Raw genomic sequence first — 19,997 nt, 5'->3', positions numbered from 1 at the left:
CAATCATCTGCCTCCCTCTAACCCACAGCCAATCAGCTGCCTCCTTCTAACCCACAGCCAATCATCTGCCTCCCTCTAACCCACAGCCAATCAGCTGCCTCCTTCTAACCCACAGCCAATCATCTGCCTCCATCTAACCCACAGCCAATCATCTGCCTCCTTCTAACCCACAGCCAATCACCTGCCTCCATCTAACCAACAGCCAATCACCTGCCTCCGTCTAACCCTCTCCTCTCCTCAATCTTCCATCTACCTTCAGGTCCTCTCCCTCCCTCCACCTCTTCTCTGGTCTTCCTCCAGCGTCCTCCTTCCCAGATCTTCTCCATCCCTCCTGTGTCCACGTCCAAACTTTATTTCCAGATCATCTAGCAGGTGTTGTCCCTCTGATGACGGCCTCCTTCTTGATCGTCTCCATCCTCCTCGCTCCCAGAGAGGAACGTCCACATCTTGGTGTCTACCTCCCGTCTTCACCTCCGTGTCCTCCAGCTCTCCTCTGCTTCTGGCTGATGTTCTCCACCCGTCCCAACGTCCCTTTGGAAAGGTCATCGCACCTGATGTTCTGATGTTTTCTTTTCTCTTCCTCTTGTTGTTGAAGGCAGATATTCCCTAAAGTTCCCTCAGCGAGAAGCTGCTCTGCGTGACGATGGCGGTGATTAAGATAAGACCTGGGATGTGTGATAAGGAGGCAGTGGAATTAGTAGGCATCAAATCGGGACACGTAGACGGCGTGCGGAGATAAGCCGGGGAACCCAGCCGGCGTCCGTCTCCCCAAACTGCCGTTTCACCGGGCCGCCGCCGGACGCCAGACCTTCGGCTCTTCTGACCGCATCGCCGTTCCCCGTTTTTCCATTCTAACGGCTCCTATCCCGCGGGGAACCCGAGGAGGCCTCCGGCAGATCTGCCCTCAGCCGGAGGAGGACCAGCAGGAACGGCTGCCGCTGCTAAAATAGACCTCGAAGGATGAATAATGAATCGGTAAGTAACGTCTGCGGCTTCTTCGCTCGGCTGCAGGTGACCTCTTCATCTGCGGGGGAAAAAATAGACCCGCGTAGAAGAACAGCAGCTTTCTTCTGAGGGCAGAACCGTCCACCATCACGAGCGTCTCTGCACTTTCTTGTCAATTCAAGTGGTTTTTCCTTGGCGGCTTCCTTGGGTCGGGTCTAAAGCGCCAGCGATAGCGCCGGAGGATCCGGTCTGCCGAGGTTCGGACGCAGATCAGAGCCTTCCTGGCTAAAAGGCCGGCGGTGAGCGAAGCCATGCAGGTCCAGGATCACGGAGACGTGCGGATTGGACGCGTCGCCGGCGTCGACCCCACGCAGACACGCCGTCTTTGCTGCGTTTCCATGGCGATGCGCCGGCCTCTTTCTCCCGGTGATGCGACGTTCCTTCCCCCCGATTGTCCTTCGGGGACAAAGGACTCCACGGCCTCCACGCATGTGGAGAACCTGGGATCTGACCAGGGCGCCGTACAACAAACAAACGTTTACAACTTCTGCTGCGTCTCAGCGCCGTCCCACTGCATGTGGGAGGAGAAGGAATCGTTTGTCGGAACTAGATGGTCGTCGTCTCCAAAACGGGCCCAAAGAAACCGGTGGCGTCCGGCATCGGGCGGCCGGCGGAAGCCGGTCTCCGAAATGACCGACGGTCCTCCCAGCGGATCATCTCAGCTCCGGCGCTCTTCGTCCGCCAGCCGTACAATCACGACGTCAGCTCGCTGCTCGCTGCTCGCTGCTCGCTGCTCGCTGCGCGTCCACAACGGAAGAGGGATCACAGCGTTACATGATGAACAAGAAGGTCCAGGCTACAGCCAGCACCTTCTGGTGACCCCATCATCTGCTGTGCGTGTTGTCCACCTGGGACCTCCTGCTACACGCTACCAACCAGGACGATACATCCTCCTCAAGTTGGGCTTTGTCAAACTGCCATTGTGAAGCCTTCCTGCCCCCCAGGGCAGGGCAGGAGCTGCTGGGGCAACATGGGCTCCCAGGGGCCCAGGAACATCTACGGGCCGGCGTCTCCAACCACACTCCGGTGTTCAACCGACCTGAGAAGATGCGAGATGTTCTCAGACGCGTCGCCCAATGGAGGAGCTGCTCCATCTTCTGCTTCAGATGCTCTTTGGACTTGTTTTATTTGCACTTTTTCTGTTACTGTTGCTAAGAAGGTGGAGACCACCTTCCTGTGGAGATGAACACAGGCTGAGGGCTCGTCTTCTAGAGGACAGGAAGCAGCCACACGGAGACGTGATGCAGCCCGTGCACGTGTGCATGTGCATGACTGTGTGTGTGTGTGTGTGTGTGTGTCCGTGTTCATGTTTGGATCAGCGGAAAAGTTGCTGTGAACTTCAAGGACTTCTAGAAGTTCCTCACCGACAGGAAGTCTGTCACTCAAACGCTGCATATCGAATTTCCACATCCTCACCCCTTTCATCACTTTTGTCAAGCTTGCTGGCTGCGTGGCAGCCGTGCACGTGCACGTGCTCGCACACACACACACACACACACACACACACACACACGGCGCTCTATCTGCTACTCCCTCCTCCACCAGGTAAGAAGATTGAGCGGTTCCAGGTGTCGGCTCAGCTGACGAGGCGGAGACGAGCCTGGCTCGCCGCCGTCCTCCGCACGCCGCCGCTGAAGACGGAGGACGGCGGCGGCCTCTGGCCTTCAGCCCGGCATCTGATCACCGTGTCCACTCGGATCTACTGCGCTCTCCTTCCGCACCGTCAACGGAACGGACGGGAATCCTTGAGAGCTGGGTTCCAGAGGAGACCCACCCGTGAAAGACGGTCTGGACCGCAGGAGGAACGCGCTTCAGATGGACGCTAAAGCCTTTATGAAGTTGCTGAAAGCATCACGTGGGGAGAAGTTTAGTCGCCTGAAGATAAACATGCATTCATTCATTCACTCGCTCAGAGCTTAGGCTGCAGCCTGGACTATGCAGGTCTCCGGTGAAGCTCCTGCATGTGTTTGGACTGCGGGAGGAACCCGGAGAACCCTCGGGAACCCACGCGGACACGTGGAGAACCAGGAGGCTTCACACAGGAAGGAACCCTGTGGGAACCCAACCGGAGACCTTCTGCTTCTCATTAATGTCACCGACGGACGATATGCTGGTCAGAGAGGCAGAGCAGATAAGAACCTCTGCGACGCCTCGACCTCCATCATCTCCAGGTCCTGGAGATGAAGCATAAACGCCGGGCGGCCCGAAGGCGAGAAGGAGAACGGGTTTCGGGATTTCGAAGCGGGACTCGACGAGGAACGACGGCCGCCGGTGTTTCAAGGCCGCGGCGAGCGCCTGGAGACGCCTGGAGACGCCTGGAGACGCCTGGAGACGCCTGGAGACGCCTCCGTGGAGAGCCAGAGAAGAGCAAAAGGTGAGAAGATGATTAGCGAAGCTCCAAGTATGGCCGGGCTGGAAGAGCTCCTTCTCCCAGATCCAGGGCAAAGCTGTGATTCGCTAATTGCTTCGTTATTTTTTAATTGAAGCGGAGGAGAAGGTGAAGGAGGAGGAGGAGGAGGAGGAGGAAGAGGGGGAGGAGGTGAAGGTGTTGGAGGGTCTAATAATCTTGACCTCCGTTGCTCTCTGCAGTCACTGGCCTCCATTGGCTGCGGGGCTGATAACATCCAGCAGGAAGGAGCAGGTCTTTATGCAGGAGCTTCACTAATTACTCCTCCAGCTCGTCTCATTATCAGCGCCGCCAACTTAACTTTCATTAACCTTGGCGGCGCTTCCGCCTGGTCATGGCCGCCGTGCGGCGCGCAGGAGGAGCGGCGGCGTTGAAAGAGCCGCTGAAGAGGGCGTTATGTGAGCTGAAGAGTCGCGGCAAATGAGATCCCGGAAGAAGCGCTGAGATTTTCCTCCCCCGTCCGAAGAACCAACCCGGGCTCCGCTCCTTCACCTGGACTTCATTTCATCTCTGTCCTCGCGGGGCGACGGCGGCGCTGAACAGGCGAAGAGCGCTGGCGTCGTACCTCCTCTGGTCCTCCACAGCTCCCTCACACACATCACACGGAGTCCATCGCTTCAGCTTTGGATGCACTAGGACCTGAATCTGGTCCGGGTGCTGAGACCTGGACATCTGGGCATCTGACGGTCCACACGGGCTCGGTGCAGGTCGAGCCGGAGGTTCTACGCTTAGGTCCAGCTGTCAGCATCCGGTTTCCCCGAGCACGGTGGATTCACCCGTTCATTCCCAGACCAGACCAGATCAGACCAGACCAGACCAGACCAGCAGCACGGCTGCTCTACCACACAGGAGTCAAATAGAAAAACCCAAGCGTCCAGCCTCAGGCGGCTGCTCTTCTTCTTCTGGCTCTGGTTTGTCCAGAAGCTGCCCGGCAGCAGCAGCGAGGCTGAAACCCATGACTTTGACTTGGACTCTTCCTCCTCCTCCTCCTCCTGCTGCTGCTGCTGCTGCTGCTGCTGCTGCACCATTTAAATGATCTCCACTCTCTCAGGCTGCCCTGCTGCCGATGACGGCTTCCTTCGCGTCACGCCGTGAGAAGAAGTCGTTCCGAAGGGGACGCGATCCAACCATCACCCGGAGCCGTGGAGCAAAACCCCCTGAAAATCCCTCTTACGGCACGAAGCGGACCTCACTTCTACTTCTGATGGGTTCAGACGCCGCCGGGCCGAGGACCGACCCGCTGTTCACCTTCCTTCACGAAAACAGGCGCGAGGAGTTGAAATGGGCAGATGTGCGCTGGCCGACGTGCACGGTCGGCCCTTGTGGAAGAGCGCTGGCCGACGTGCACGCCGGCCCTAATGGAAAACACTTTGGGCCGGCGAGCCTGCAGACGAGCTCCGTCACAAATGGAAGAAGAACAGAAATCAGACGGGTCTCCTCCTCTCTTCTCCTGCCCGGCGGAGCAAAGAGTCACCACACCTGAAGCGTGGAAGGAAAAATAATGGGCTTTTTCAGGAAAGATCTGAAACAAAATAAACTCGGAGTCGAATGTAAATGAGACCGGCTCGGCTTGTTGTTTTAGACAAAACTCAGCCGAATCACAGAAATCAAAGGTGGATTTTTAGGGCCGCAGCTAAAACTATAAACATGAAAACTGACCGACTGAGAGGGGATTTTGGTTTTGACCTTGATTCAACCTTTAATCGGTTTGAAAATAGCTTTACAAACATATATATTCTTTCCTGATGTGGAAAGTAGTCCTGGCGGCGCAGCCTCAGCCGTGGCGTGACGCGATGGGGATCCGGTTTGGTTTGGAGGCCTCTGGACCGGGTCTCTGCTCAATGCAGGCGACGCCGGTCCGTTTGCCGACGGCCGGGTTCGACCGCGGGGCGAGCAGAGGCATCGACGACAAAACCAAGATCGCCATAAAACCCCTTTTGATCGGTTGTTTCTGTCTTAAATAAGAGCTGCATCTGAGTCCTGAGCTGATGGCGCGATGGCGAGGGTTGGGTAAACACGGCTTTTGGGTCGCGATCGTTTCGTATTTCCGCAGAGCTCTCCATGCTAAATGCGGGTAGCAGCTGGTATGCTAGCGGCCGCAGGGTGCGGCGCACAGCAGTTAAAAAGTCTGCGTCCTCAGAACTACGGCTAGAAGGTTGATGCTCCGGCAGAGAAGCCAGAGCTCTGCAGGTCCTCCTCCAGAGAACCATCCCCCGGTCCGGAGACCCGTCGCCGCCGTCTGCCCGAGAGCCGTCGGGCAGCGAGCTAGCGAGGCTTGGAAAGGCCTCGTCGGATTGGTCCTCGGACGCGGCGGTCGCCCGTCAAACTGCAGCCGGCAGCTCGGTGTCCGTGGCTCCAGAGGACCGAGCCTGTTTTCTGGCACCAGTAATTGACGCGGGACTTTTTTTCCGCCCGGATTGGGCTGTCGGTCCCAACACAATTTTTGTAGATGGTTTGAGAGGATAAAGGGATGCATCAAAAACCCAAACGAGCTCCCTCTCAGCGAGCGGCCACTGCGCTCGGGCAGCCTACGCACCGCCGGGCTTACGTAATATTAGCACGCTTTAATTCCTGGCTGCTGGGCGACCAAGATAAAATGGAAGCGGATCAAGAGACCCGGGGAAACAGGGAAAGGTTGGGACGCTCCTGCGAGCCGCCTCACTCGACCCGGGCGGGTTCGACCGCGTCCAGCCGTCCAAGGAGATGCTCGGCGCCTCTGAAACTTCAGGACTCCGCCGACGAGCATTTATCTGAGGAGAAACTCCTGGGCCACGAGAGCGAGGCCTCCCTCGCTTCCCGCTGAAACTCCCTCGGACGCTAAAACGTCATTCGCTCCGGCGCCGATTTCCTTGCACGCGTCCCAACGTCGATGCAGCTGCCGACGCTTTACTACCATCTCGACCTCTTGATGACTCCTCTCTTGATGCGGCCACGCTTTTGAATACAGGCGACGTGGTGAAGCGCAGACGCTCGCCGTGTTCCGTATTTACACTTTTATGTCAATGGATTTTTATCCGCCGCCTCCACTGACGTTCCGATAAACACCTGCTTGAGCCCGAGCGCGTGCGGACGACTCTGCGGGCGGCCGGCGGCGCTGGACGAAGACACGATGGACCGTCGTCCCGAGAAGGGAAGTGAAGGCGCTCCGGTCCACACAGAAGCGTGGAATTGTTTGAGAGCGGCTACAATGTGGAAAAAGATGTGGGCAGAGGGGGAGCGGGAGCTGAGGCGGGCATCGCCGACAGAAAAGAAATAGTCGAAGACCCGTTTTACAAACGTGAAACGGCGCAGGGATTTGTCAGACCGTCGAGGGGAAGCCGAGGAGCCGCCGACACGGACATAAATCTGGTCTTTCATTACATCTTAGACGGAAAGGGCGAATGACTGTCCAGGTCCCGGCGGTGGAGCGGCAGCCGGAGGCGGCTGAGGAGCAACATCCTGGCTGAGATGTCGCCGGACGGTACGGCGTGCGGAACGCAGGGGGGAAGCTGACAGACGTCCTGAAGGATGAAAGTAAATGAAACCGCCAGGAGTGACGGCGCTTACACGGAAAACAAACGGTCGTCGTTTCCCGGGCGCCGAGGAGCCGCTGCGCTCCGAGGTGGATAAAGCCCGGGATTATCGATAGATTAAGGGAAATGACAACATCCGTAACAAACAGAGAGAGGACAGAAAATAGCGCTTTTTCCGATGCAACCTCTATTTCGGCCGGGAATCCGCCTTCCCCGGGCGCCGGAGCCCGCCGCCCCGATAAACACACAGATTCCTATCAGAAAATGAAGTATATAGAACACTGTCAGGTGGCGACGCGCCAGCGCAAAGGTTTGGCCCGGAACGAGACCCGTACGTGCGTTTCCAGCCGCTTCCGGAAGTTATTCCGGCGGCCGCAAACCGTTTAGGAGTTTGAGAGGAAAGTCTGCATTGCAGAGTCCGTCCAGTATCCTCAGTGCGGCCCTTCCTGCTGCAACGGTGACATCACGGAAGGTTCTACGCTGGCGGGCGCCAGGGGACGGCTTTGCGACTCCTTCACGGTTTGTGCGTGCGGACGCTTTGGTGGCAAAGCCGATATCAGGGCGATACAGTTGCGGCTAAATAGACGAGTCCTGATGGCGTCCCCCTGCGGCCGGCTGCCGACGCAGCTCGCCGGGCGTCTGCGGGACGGCGGACGCGGGGAGATTCACAGAGCCAGAATCGGAGGAGCTGCGCCAGCATTTCATGTCCACCGCATGTGCGGGAAGCTCCCGAGCGAGGACGGGACCTTCACCTGATCATCGATCCCTGCTTTGAAAACACGGCCGGAGACAAACATCGGCTCCGTAAACCAGAAACCTGGTTCTGCGTCAGGCCGCTTCTTCCTGCCGCTCCGTCCTCTCCTGCACTCACTGTCAAATACAAAGATTACACCATTTGGTTCCCGCGAGACACAAGGCTTTGGAAAATCGATGCGGTACTCGGATAAGAAGCGTCAAAACGCAGTCCTGCGTTCATATTCGTGAACGGCTAAAGGAGAACGGATGATTTTAAACGTCCCTTCACCATCGGCTGCGCAGAGACTGAACCAGATCCCGAAAGTACGGCCACAGCGGGAAGGAATACGGCCGCACGCCGGTCCGGCGGCTCGGAACTGAAAATGGCCAAAAGACGAGATTTGAAACACGCTCGGCGCCTTCGTCTCGGCCGATGAGAATTGCGGATATCGGCATGAGAGGAAAAGGTCAGACAGCGCGAGGTCGAGGTCGGAGAGCTCCCGCGGTTCCTCCCTCCGAGTGACATCCGACCCTAATCCTGCGCTGAGGAAGGACGTGTTGTTCTCAGACGCTCCTCCAAAGTGACGGGACCTCACATGTGGGGGCATCTGGTGAAACACAGCGAGCGCCGCGCACCATCACACCGCTAACACGCATGTGCTCAAACACGGCAAACCCAGCAGAGCCGCGACCGGGTCGTCAGCGACGGGACGGATGTGCGCGTACACGGCGAGGACGTCGATGTAGAATTCCGCGAGTGACACGGATTCAACGGATCAAAGCTGGAGAGCCATCTGGGGAAGTCGAACCGGGCGAGGCAGGGAAGGTGGAGCGGGAGAAGCCCTGAAGCCCCGGCAACAATCAATGCCGTTTTATTTCCGGGGAAACAAAGTCTCGGCGTTCCAGATCTCAGCGTCTATATTTGTTGTCGTGGGATTTGTCGCCTGAGATACAAAACCTTTGGAAGCGGGGAAGGTGGAATGACGCTAAGCAGTCAGGACGGCCACGCTCTCGGGCCGAATCCAGGCCACGTTTAAACCACAACGCCAAACTTTAGTCGCTCTGCCCCAGAATGATGTTTGAGTTGCCGGAAAATGGGAGCAAGATGGAGACGGGCTTTGAGGAAGCCTGCGTCTGCAGGGAGATGGGAAACACCTCACTTTGAACAGAGGTATGCTCACTGAGGCTGCAGCCAGCTGACACTCCACGGTACTCCACAGTACTCCACGGTACTCCACAATACTCAACAATACTCAACAATACTCAACAATACTCAACAATACTCAACAATACTCAACAATACTCTACCCGTGTTTTTGTCCAAAGCAAAATCCCAGCACCAACCACTGGTCTGGCATGTGTACTGCAACGTTTCTGGTGTTCCAAGCCGTCTGGTGTGCACGGAGAAGGTCTCCAAAACCTTGCAAAGTGTGAGCCACTGGGGCGGCGCCAGCGTTGGCGGGGCCTCCTGGTGAGGACGCTTCCCCGGCCTCCTTTCAAACGCTCTTTCTTCTCACTCCACGGAGGCGATCGCGGCCTTTAACAGAACAGGCGGCTGCACGGCAGCGTGAGGACGACAATGACGACGACCATTTCCCACAAAAACCTGCCAGAAAGCAGCAGCAGGAGAAGCGCGGAGAAGCAAAACCGATGCCGTTTGAGAGGCTTCTGGTTCGGACGTCCTGCGGTCGCCGCCGGCTCCTCCTCTTTCAATGAGGCAACGAACCAGGATTACTGGAGAATGTTCTCGTCACAGAATAATGTCTTGGACACATTTGCTCTGCTCTGCTCTGGACGCCCACAGTCAGGACCACCAGCGGCTGAGAAGGAACAGCAGAAGCCCGTCTTCTCCCAGGTCTGCATCACCACCTTGTCATCTCCACAGCTCATTATATCTCCATTGCATGGAGGCGGGTACATCTTGTCACGCCTTGTCAGCAGATTCCTTCCACCTCCTCTTCCCTCCCTCCACCTCCTACCTCCTCGCCTCCTCTTCCCGTCCAGCCTCCGGAGGTCTGCCGTCATCTCGCCGCCGAGCGCCGGATCGGACAGCGTCGCCCAGCGCCGGGACACCTGGCGCCGGAAGGCGAGGAAGGCGAGTGCGAGCAGAGCGGGCGAGCGGGCGAGCGGCCAGAGGGGATTCACCAACGCTTTCGTCACGCCGGGCGGAGGAGGCCGGGGGCCGCGAACAAGACTCCTGCGCGACGTCGCCACGTGCACGTGCGCAGAAGGGTAAGAAGAACCCGGCGATGAAGATCCGGTGGCAGCCGGGCTGAAGTGCTGATGATTTCAGAAGAAAACCTCGAGGTCCGGCGGCGAGAAGCACAGCAGAGCCTGAAACGAACAGCCCTCCGACCACCGGCAGAAGATAGTAGAGCTTTTTCTTCTGGCTGAGATTCAGCGGGAGTTCGGGACGGAGAGCCGGAGCGTCGGAGTGAAGTAAGAAGGTCACATGAAGCGCGTGAAGACATGGAAGGAGTCCGGACGGAAAGCAAGATCCGAAACACGCCTGGGCTCGTCGCTCGAGGTCAGCTTCTGCTAACGCCAGAACGCTGCACGGCATAGCTTCCCGGGGTTTCACGTGAGCGAGGCGGACAGCTTCCTCCCGCCGCGCCACCGCTGAGACTCTGACCGTCCTCCGCTGCAGACGCCGCCGCGCCTTCACACGCCTCCACGGATGCGTTGCAGAGATTTTCATCCGATCCTCCGTCACGGTCGAGCGTCCAGCGCGGCGGAGGAAAGGGAATGACGACGCTCACGCTATTCTGCGGTGAACGCGCCCGCTCAATATTTCCGACCCATCGCTCAACGGTTCTCGGACGCGGCAGCAGAAATAAGAGGTTCCGTCCAGATGATGTGTGGAGGTTAAGCTGCGAGAACTTCCTGACCGAGGCTCCGGCTCAGCGCTCGCTCAGACCATGGAAACCTTAAATCCGGGTTTCAAGTGAGAAAAGGCGAGGGATGAGACACTTTGGAAACGCTTTCATCAGCCTACGCTCTCAAAGGGCTTCACACTGGGTCTCACACACACACACACACACACACACACACACACACACACACTAGCTAGTTGCGGCAGAGCAGCCATGCTAGGCTAACTAGACGGGGGGTTCGGTGCATCGCAGACCAGAGCAGGCCGGGATCGAAGCACCAGTTCAGCGTCTGCAGCTGCAGCCTGCGTCTGCGTCTGCGTCTGCGTCTGCGTCTGCAGCCTGCAGCTGCAGCCTGCGTGCTCCTGTCAGCCGACTCACGTGAAGATGCGGATGATTTGTATTTGAAAGGTCGCACGCTGACTCATGGCTCCCGCTTTTACGAGCCCCCCCGCCGCCGCCGCCGCCGCCGCCTGCCACGCTCCGCAGAGCCGGGCGGACAGTCCGTTCCCCGCCTTCATTGGACGCCATAAAAAGATTAACGGCCCGTCTCCGGCCCCTCTGGGGCGCTTTGCTCGCCGTTTCCCCGCTCGGAGGCCCGCGGGTGACAGAAAGAGCTCCCGACGCCGTGCGGCCCAAAATGTCTCCCCGGACCGATGGCGGGGTGTTAGCGGGTAAATGAGGAGGGAAAAGGGCCGGCAAGGACGCCGGCCGATGGATCCGAGCCCACGATCTAACAGGGCTGGAACAGAACCTGCGTCCTGTGCACTGACAGACGCTTCGCTGCGAGAGCCTGGACCCAATGAGCCAATGAGCCAATGAGATCCCTGCGCCGTCGACACGGGGCCGCAGGCCGTTCCCACGGAGACGCAGGGCCGCACGGGACGCAAGCGAGGCGCTGTTCTGGCCTCCCGCTCTCCCTCGCGTACGCCAACGCCGCCCTGCACGCCGCCGACCCTCCGGCACGAGTGTCGGGACGGTCGGGGGGATTGAAGGGATTCTGACGACACTCAGCAGGAGGAAGCCGGAGCTTCACGTCCACCCGAGATGACGGGACTGATGAGACGGCGGCTGAAGGACGTCATTCATTCTTTCAGGTGTCCTTGTACCGGGGAAGGGAGCCGTGAGATAGCGGGAAGGAAGGTCGGCCCCTGTATCACCCTGTATCACCCTGTATCACCGTATATCACCCTGTATCACCGTATATCACGCTGTATCACCCTGTATCACCGATGGCCGTTTGGCGGCGTTCATCTGCTCCTTCACAAATCAAAAGATCTGTATCCTGAGGCCCTGCTCCGTAAAGATCGGGCCTTTTTCACTTTGGAAATGGGAAACATTTTAGGAAATTTTCCTCTGCTGCTTTATTTCCCCTGGGAAACACCAGCGAAGGACGGTTATTGGTGTTGAAAGGTCTTTAAGGGCAGCGGCCGAGCGTCCGGGAGGCGGCCGTCGGTTTCTCAAACCTAAACCACTGTTTGCCGTGGTTTATTTCTCTTTAGGAAGAGAAATGATTAAAAGTCAGAATCAGCAGGAAGGCCGGGGGATCAGCTTTAAAAACCTTATTCAGCATTTCTTTGGGCTCCGTCTCCGCTCGGCACGGGGAGCCGGACCGGTCGGTCGGGTCCACGATAAGTGGGGACTCAAAATATCTGAATATTCTTTGACTGACAGATACAGTAACGCTCTCCGCTTGGATGCAAATTTGAAAAAAATGCGACCTCGCTCGCCTGACTGGCCTCTCGAGGACCCGGAGGTGTGAAAACACGTCACATGAAAACAGTCATCCATCCATCCATTCATGCAAAAGTGTTGAAAGACATTTGAGTTTGTGATCCTTTTTGTCAAATAAACCAAATTTGTCAGGAAGCCCCCGCAGTACCTCACAGAGCCGCGAGGGGCCGCGAGGGGCCGCCGACCCCCGTTGATTTGAGAGCCGTGGCCCGATCGTCATGATTCAGGGCCGGAGTCATTAGAGCAGCGACATCTGCCCGAACCCTTTACACACACTGGAAATATGAAATATGAAATCCAAGCCATCTCTCTCCCGCCGGCCAATTGTTTCAGAGGAGCAGCGGTTCGCATGTGAAGCAGGGATTGTTGCCGTTCAGGCATGAAACACAAACATGGCTCCGTCTTCCGGCACGGGACGCAAATATATCCGTCGTTAATGTTTCAGGATAACTCGGCGACTAAAACAAGAGTCACAGGAAAACCCTGCGAGCTGAATGTCCGGGATTGGACGTCGGTCTTCGCTGAGGAACGCGGAGGGAAGCGGCGTCTGCTCGGCCCTCACCAGGACGTCCGCGGGGCATCGGGAGGAATCCAGCTCGCTCTCCTCCATTATCTTCTCACATATGTACCGCCGATGACAGCGCGTCTGATTGGTCCGGATCTGCAGCTGTTGTTGTGGAGGAAGCCGCCCGGCAGAGAGCAGGCCTCCGGGGGAAAATAAATTAGACACAGCATCGCTTTAATTAGAAATTACTACAAGCAGTCACACTCCTTAAAAGCTCCTTTCGTCGGCTGACGATGCCGCCGAGCGCCGCTTTCAATTTCCATGTGAATGCGGGCCGGCCGCCCCCCCGGCGGAGGGCCGGAGAAGGAAAACACCGGAACAAAAAGCCACCGCGGAACGGACGGACCCGGGAGGCGGCGGCGGCTCCTCCGATTGGCCGAGAGACGGGTCCCGAGCCCGCGGGGGAAGATAAGCCCACACAAAAGACGGGGAAATTAAGTGTAAGGCTCACGTGGCTCCGCCGCCGTGTGATAATGCTGCAAAGTCACATCCGCGCCCGAACACGCCGTCTCCAGATGCGGCGCCCTCCGTTCCCCGCCGACAAGGTCGCGTCCTCCAGCTGCGGCCGCTCGGTTGCACAACGGCGGCCAGCAGACGGCGAGGAGGACAAACATTACGTCATCCGGTAAACAGCTGACCCACAAAATTAGCTATTTCAGGTCAAGGATGGATTTCACGTGTAAGAGGGAGGCTGGAAATCAAATTCATTCCTGTGAGCAGTGTGTGTGTGTGTGTGTGTGTGTGTGTGTGTGTGTGTGTGTGTGAGTGACGCAAGGTGAAGCTTTGGCCAGGCTGTTCCATCACGTCTATGAATGTCCTCTAACAGAACGGGCCGGTCCTCCTGTCCTGCTGGATGGTCGTCTTTGCAAAGGTAGCGTTGGCCAGAAGGACGGATGAGAGGCTGTCGCTCCTCCACACAACATCATCGGCCATTTGATGGACATCCAGCGCCGCCATTTTAACGCCATCTGGTCTTTTGTTGTTGCCTCGATGTCCGACACGGAAGGGCAAAGGGCTTTGACCGCTAAAGCAGGACGTTAAAACGCAAGACAGTTGAGGCTAAACGCTAAGCGCGATGCTAGCTCGTTTCAGTTGGCCTAACATGATGTATTGGACTCGGGTGGAATAAAAGGATCACTCTTGATTCTGCAAAAAGACCGTTTACAGTCGCTGTATCACTGGGAGTCGATAAAGTAGCACAGGGAATAACTTTTGATCGGATCTCGTGCGTCAGCCTCGCCACCACCGGCTGCCAGTGACGCCTCAGGAGTTCTGCGTTAGAACAGAACTCCTATAATAGCGTTCAAAAGGACGGGAGAAGGAGCAAGCTAGCGAGCCGCCTGGTTAACCTGCAGTTTATTTGCACGACATCTAAGATAAAGACCTCCCTTAGGATGGGGGGTTCTTTTCAAGACGTCGCGCCGGACTTGCATCCGACCTGCCATCTGCCAGTACGACGCTGCTTTTCCCGCGATGGGAAATGCGGGGCTGCATTTCGACCCGTTCGCTAAAAAGTGCAACACTTACTCAAATGGCGCAGGTTTAGTTTGTCGTTCTGACTGTCCTTTCCCAGCGGCGATCAGGCTGAAAGAGGAGCGGCGGCCGCCCTTCTTTACTCGCATCCAAAGTCATTCCCGAACCCGTGCAGACGGCGTTCCTCTGGGAACCTTCACCGCTCCGCTGGCCACTGCGGTAATATTATCATTTCGGTGATTAATTGGAGTAAACTGTGTCTTGGAAGATGACAAAGTATCTCCTCACGCTCTGATCTGAGGGGAATTCATTTCCTGCAGGAGGACCATCATTCTCCCGAACCGGATCCTTGGAGGCGCCTCCATCTTGGTCGCACCCGGCTTGTATCCGCATCCCGTCCGACCCGGCGTTGAGGCTGTAAAGGGAGGAGATGGCGATGCTGCTCCTCAGCTTCGCGGCTGCAGCGCGTTAAACACCTCCATACCTCCGCAGCGCTCACTTTTATAATCTCTCATATTGGATGAGGTTGTAAGATTTAATGACGGCGGGAGTTCAGGAGGCAGATCAGCACTAATCTGCCGTGATAAGACCGGGACCGGGAGAAGCAAAATCACGGGCAAGTTGATTGTCACGTGTTCGTTCGATGAAAACCGCAGTCGCCGAGATAAACGTAGGAGGCTGATGAACCGGATAACTCATTTCCTCTCTGACACGGTAAATGATTACGGCGGATTGTGCGAGCTTATTAGTGTGGAATTCCTCCGTAGGGTGCCGTTGCCAAGGAGACGAGTTCAGCGGCTTCCCAAGAGCGCGAGACGTCCGTCCGTCCGTCCGTCTGTCTGTCTGTCCGTCCGTCTGTCCGTCCGTCTCCTGGACCCAGAACAGTTTTGGTGGCCGAATTCAAAGAAGACTCCCCGCCAATAAAATGTGTGCCGTCGCCCGCCAACGGCTGACTGGACAATCTGGGAAGAGGAGAGTGTTTACTATTCCATCTGCCGCATAAACAAATATGTCCGATGACTCAGCCTCGGGGAAAAAACTGCAGATTTGAGGTTTTTCAATAAGTTGAGCTAAATCTTAACCATCCGTGACCCAACATAGCAGGAGCAGCGATTTCAGACACAAAACTCGCGCCAAATCTCAAAAGATGATGCCGTTTGCAGACGACGCTGCGATGTGCGGCGGGAGGAGATGGAGGGTGTGTGGATGAGACGGACCTCGGTTCCTCACAGGGAGCAGGGATGAAGAAGGAGGAAGAGGTGAAGACAGTCCACAGCGATGGAGGCTGGAGAAAAGGGTCAGGGCCACTAAAAGAGTCTTCTTCTTCTTCTTCTTCTTCTTCTTCTTCTTCTTCTTCTTCTTCTTCTTCTTCTTCTTCTTCTTCTTCTTCTTCTTCTTCTTCTTCTTCTTCTTCTTCTTCTTCTTCTTCTTCTTCTTCTTCTTCTTCTTCTTGCTTTTCCCTTCAGGAGTCTCCACAGCGAATACACCTTCTCCATCTAACCCTATTCTCTGGATCCTCCTCTCTCACACCAACTACCTTCATATCTTCTCTCACGACATCCATAAATCTTCTCTTTGGTCTTCCTCCAGACCTCTTGCCTGGCAGCTCCAATTCCAGCATCCGTCTACCAATATATTCTCTATCCCTCCTCTGTCCATGACCCAACCATCTCAGTCTGGCTTCTCTGACCTTCTCTTCAAAACATCGGGCCACTAAAAGAGTATGGGCCAGAAAGAGCCGGGACCATTAAGTCCACCAGGACCTCCTGCAGGGAAGAAGGTCTTTCCAAGAATAAGGTCCCAAGAAATATCAAATCACCATAAGATCCAACTCAGACACGTTCCATTAGGCAATTCTTTGGGGCGAAAGGGTTTTGTGCCGAGAGGAGTGGCCTGCCAACGGTCGCCTCCTCCGAAAGTCCCGCATGCTTTTGCCCGCAGCTGCGCCCGTCACTCCCGGCCATAAAACCGAGATGGCGACGTCGACTCCGGGCTCCCAACCTGGAATCTGGAGCGACGCTCTCCACCCTCCTGCTGCTGCTGCTGCTGCTGCTGCGAGTAACATGACAGAAGTCACCCGAGGTTGTGCCTCCTTGGAATTTGCACCCCATTAAGACTTCGTATCCATAGCATTTAGTTTCCGGTCCGTCTGGCGGTTTCCATCCCGAGCAAACTTCCGCTGCGTCGGGTCCTCTCACGGCCGGCGCCGCACAGGTAACCTTGTGCCAGGGATCTCGCCAAGTGATCTCGCCAAGTGATCTCGCCCAGTGATCTCGCGTCAGCTCCTGAGTACGGTTCAATTATACCGGACCGGACGGCCGATGGAGCAGCCGCCGCCCTGCACTTCACCCTCTGCGGCCGGCCGGTCGGTACCTTTCCTTTCCTTTCCTTTCCTTTCCTTTCCTTTCCTTTCCTTTCCTTTCCTTTCCTTTCCTTTCCTTTCCTTTCCTTTCCTTTCCTTTCCTTTCCTTTCCTTTCCTTTCCAGCGTTTCTGCATCAGTTGCCGCTGATGGAAAGGCCTCGGACCGAAGCTGCGGGGAAACGGACGTCTGCACACGCGAGCTGGAGAACCTGGACCAACATTTTCTCCAAGACACTTTAAATGATTTGCTCTGGAGTCTGAGCACTTGAGTGCACTCTGCACAACGATATTGGACTCGGAACTCAAACACACACACACACACACACACACACACACACACACACACGCACACACACACACACACACACACACAGTGGGGCTGTCAAACTTAAGTTAACATGTAGATCCAGATTAATTCATTTGCATGATTCATTGGATTCAAGTGTTACTGCATGCGCGGCCAACACGGACTCAATCCCACAGCTCCGCTCACCGCCCGGCGCTCCCACATCATCCGGTGTCACAACCGACGCCGTCAAGATGGCCGACCTCAAACAACACAATCTTGACTCCAAGTCAAACCCACGATGGGTTGACGGAGCGGCAGGAAGTACGACCAGACCGGGAGTTTTCCTTTCCGGCCTGAAGTTCCGCCTCGACGGCGAGCAGACGCTAGCCAGGGATCCCCCGCGGGACCCCGGCGGCGGCGGAGCCCGGCTCGGACCGAACCCTCGGGGAAGGCCGAAGCCGCAGATCAGGTGGAGGAGCGAGTGGACGGAAGAGGACCGGCTTCACACGGAGGTTTGACTAACACCCGGACAGCTCTCTGCTCTGCAGAGAGAACTAACTGAAGTGCATGAAGTGCAGGTCTTTCTGCCCCACAGTGGGAAACAATAACTATCAGTCCTGATCGATCTAAACGAATCTATGACGTCAACGTGATTAATGCGATTAAACATTTCAATAGAAATACGTGATGCTAAGATCAAGCTAGCTATGTAGATGCTACTGGGGCAGCGCAGCATTTCTCTGTCCACCTCGATACTCTCCTTTATATCAAATCCATCTCTGCCCTCCAGCCTGAGCAGGTTCTTCTGGTCAGGAGGCCTCAGCCCGGTTCTTCACCGGACCGGCCGTCAGCGGCTCCTCGCGGTTCCGATGCAAACGGGAAAGTGAAAGCCCCGGCGGGAGCCGGCTCAGAAAAGGTTTGAGCTCCGTGCAGCTGCTGACGTTGCCTCCTGAACTCGACTTCAAATCACGGGCGGTTTTCTAAGTTGCAACCGAAAGCCCCGCCGACGGCTTTCCAGCCTCCACCAGGTCCTCATGACAAAAGATCTCTTCATCTCCAACATCCCGCCTGCAGCTGGGTTTCAACCCATGAGGAACGGGACGTTAGCTGGGTGACTCTTGACTGCCCGCTAAACACCCGGATCAAGGAGGCTTCAAACCCGCGGGCCTCCACTGAGCCGCCGCGGACACCAAGAGCTGACGGGCCGCCGGCGGAAGCGGCGCCCCGACGGGCAACGGGGCGATCAGACCGCCAGGCGCCGCCCACAACGGGATCTTCTCACCGGCCGTGAGATGTTTGCAGGGGGACGGCGCCGCACGGCTCTCATGGATCAGTGAGGCACGTTCTCCTGGATCTGCTCGAACCGAGCAGGTGCGAGCAGATGTACATCGACACGCACGCGCACACACACACACACACACACACACACACACACACACAGATAGACAAGGTTCTGATCACTGCCAAGCAAGAAGCATGCAGACATGGTAGGAACGTCTCTTTTCACATGAACACAGATGCATCACATGTGTTGACAGGAAGGCTCGCCGGTTTCCAGCGCGGGGGTTCAAAACCCAACGGCACACATGTTTGGTTTCCACACGGCACGTTACACTCTGGTCACGTGCTCGTCTTTTCACTCGGTGCGAGCACAGTGGAGAGACAAGCCCGCGTGGCGTGGACATGGATGGCGATGGATGTGATGGTGGCGCCGTGCGGCGTGACGTGGACGTGGTGCGGCGTGACGTGGAGGTGATGCGGCGTGACGCCGTGTGAGCGGGTGATCGGACAAAAACCACAGGGTCGACGTGGAGACACAGAAACGACCGCTGTCAGAAGGAGAAAGTAAAGGAACGAGAACAGAAAGACAACAAGCTCCTTCCGTCTCGGCCCCAGAGCGTCCCGCCTTGAAGTGGAGAAGGTGCCGGCGCTGGAGGTGGACGGTCAGAGGAGACCTTCTGCCCGCTTTGTCCTCGGCCTCTGGGCGGCGGTTACCACGGTTACGACGTCCCCGTATTGAAATGTAGCCCCGCCCCTGGCCAGACGCGCTGGAGTTCCTCTCTGGGCCTCCAGATGTGAGACGGGATGCACAGGACGTCCGTTTGCTGCGAAGAACGACGGAGACAACGGAAGCCGACGGAAGCCGACGGAAGCGGCGCTTCCTTCCTGGGTTGGCGCGTCGTGCTGACCTGCTGCACTGGCTTTTTGGATTCGCCGTCAAGACGCCTCTTGTTTGGCTGCCGTTTTGGACGAACACCGAGCTGAAGACTCCCGTGGAAATCGCCGAGGATGTTCCACGCCCACGACGGACACGATCACCTGGGGAGAGCGCGCCTCCATCGGAAAACACTAAGAACTCCTGGGAGACCAGCTGATCAGCCCAAAGACCCGAGGTCAGTTTGGACTCGGCCTCCATACGCAGCTTTGGCCGCTGGTATCTATCCGCTTAACGTTTTCCAGACTTCTGTAAAGGTCTGAGACGTTCATCTCCCCGACGCCCTACATTGGGACGACCTTCTGAATTAGCCAGAAGGTCCTCAGGGTCGAGCGTGGTGATCGAGTTCCGGCTCATCTGAAGGTCAGCCGAGCGAAGCGCCGGTGGAAACCAGGAGCCTTCGGACAGAAGAAGCTCTCCGGCGTCTCTGACCGTCGGATGAGTGTTTGTGGGTTCTTTCCAGCCCTGCTCTCATCAGATGTGAAGATAACGCTGCGATTGTCCGCTGGACTAAAAGTAGTTTTTCCCCCCAAACCCTCCGTATTTCACACGGACGTCCCGACGGGGAACTCCGCCGCCGTCCGGGAGACTGGATGTCGGCATGTTTGATTTAGATATCGCCGTCGATTTCCAGCGGATTTATGTGTTTGGTCCGACGGGGCGCGGCGCTAACGCTCCGTGAACGCAGCGAATGACATCCTGTGCATCTCGGCGCCATCGGGCGGGCGGGGCGGATTTGAACGGTGAACCCGCCGCCTCTTTAACCACTTCAAGGGAGAGGATTCTGCTGGGGCGGCTGCGCCGGTTAAAGGAGCCACGCGGCGCCGCCA

General features: G+C 56.9%; 1 protein-coding gene across 2 annotated transcripts in view; it reads right to left on the bottom strand.

Annotated features, from left to right (window-relative positions):
• iqsec3a (IQ motif and Sec7 domain ArfGEF 3a) overlaps nt 1-19,997 on the bottom strand; it is a 76,646-nt gene that overhangs the window by 39,278 nt on the left and 17,371 nt on the right. The gene's annotated exons all lie outside the window — the stretch shown is intronic.

The sequence above is a fragment of the Fistularia commersonii genome, chromosome 5, assembly GCF_037954325.1.
Source record: "Fistularia commersonii isolate RoL2024-O1a breed Wild chromosome 5, RoL_Fcom_v1.0, whole genome shotgun sequence".
In the NCBI taxonomy this organism is placed as follows: Eukaryota; Metazoa; Chordata; class Actinopteri; order Syngnathiformes; family Fistulariidae; genus Fistularia; species Fistularia commersonii.
This window is presented reverse-complemented; position numbering and strand designations above follow the sequence as displayed.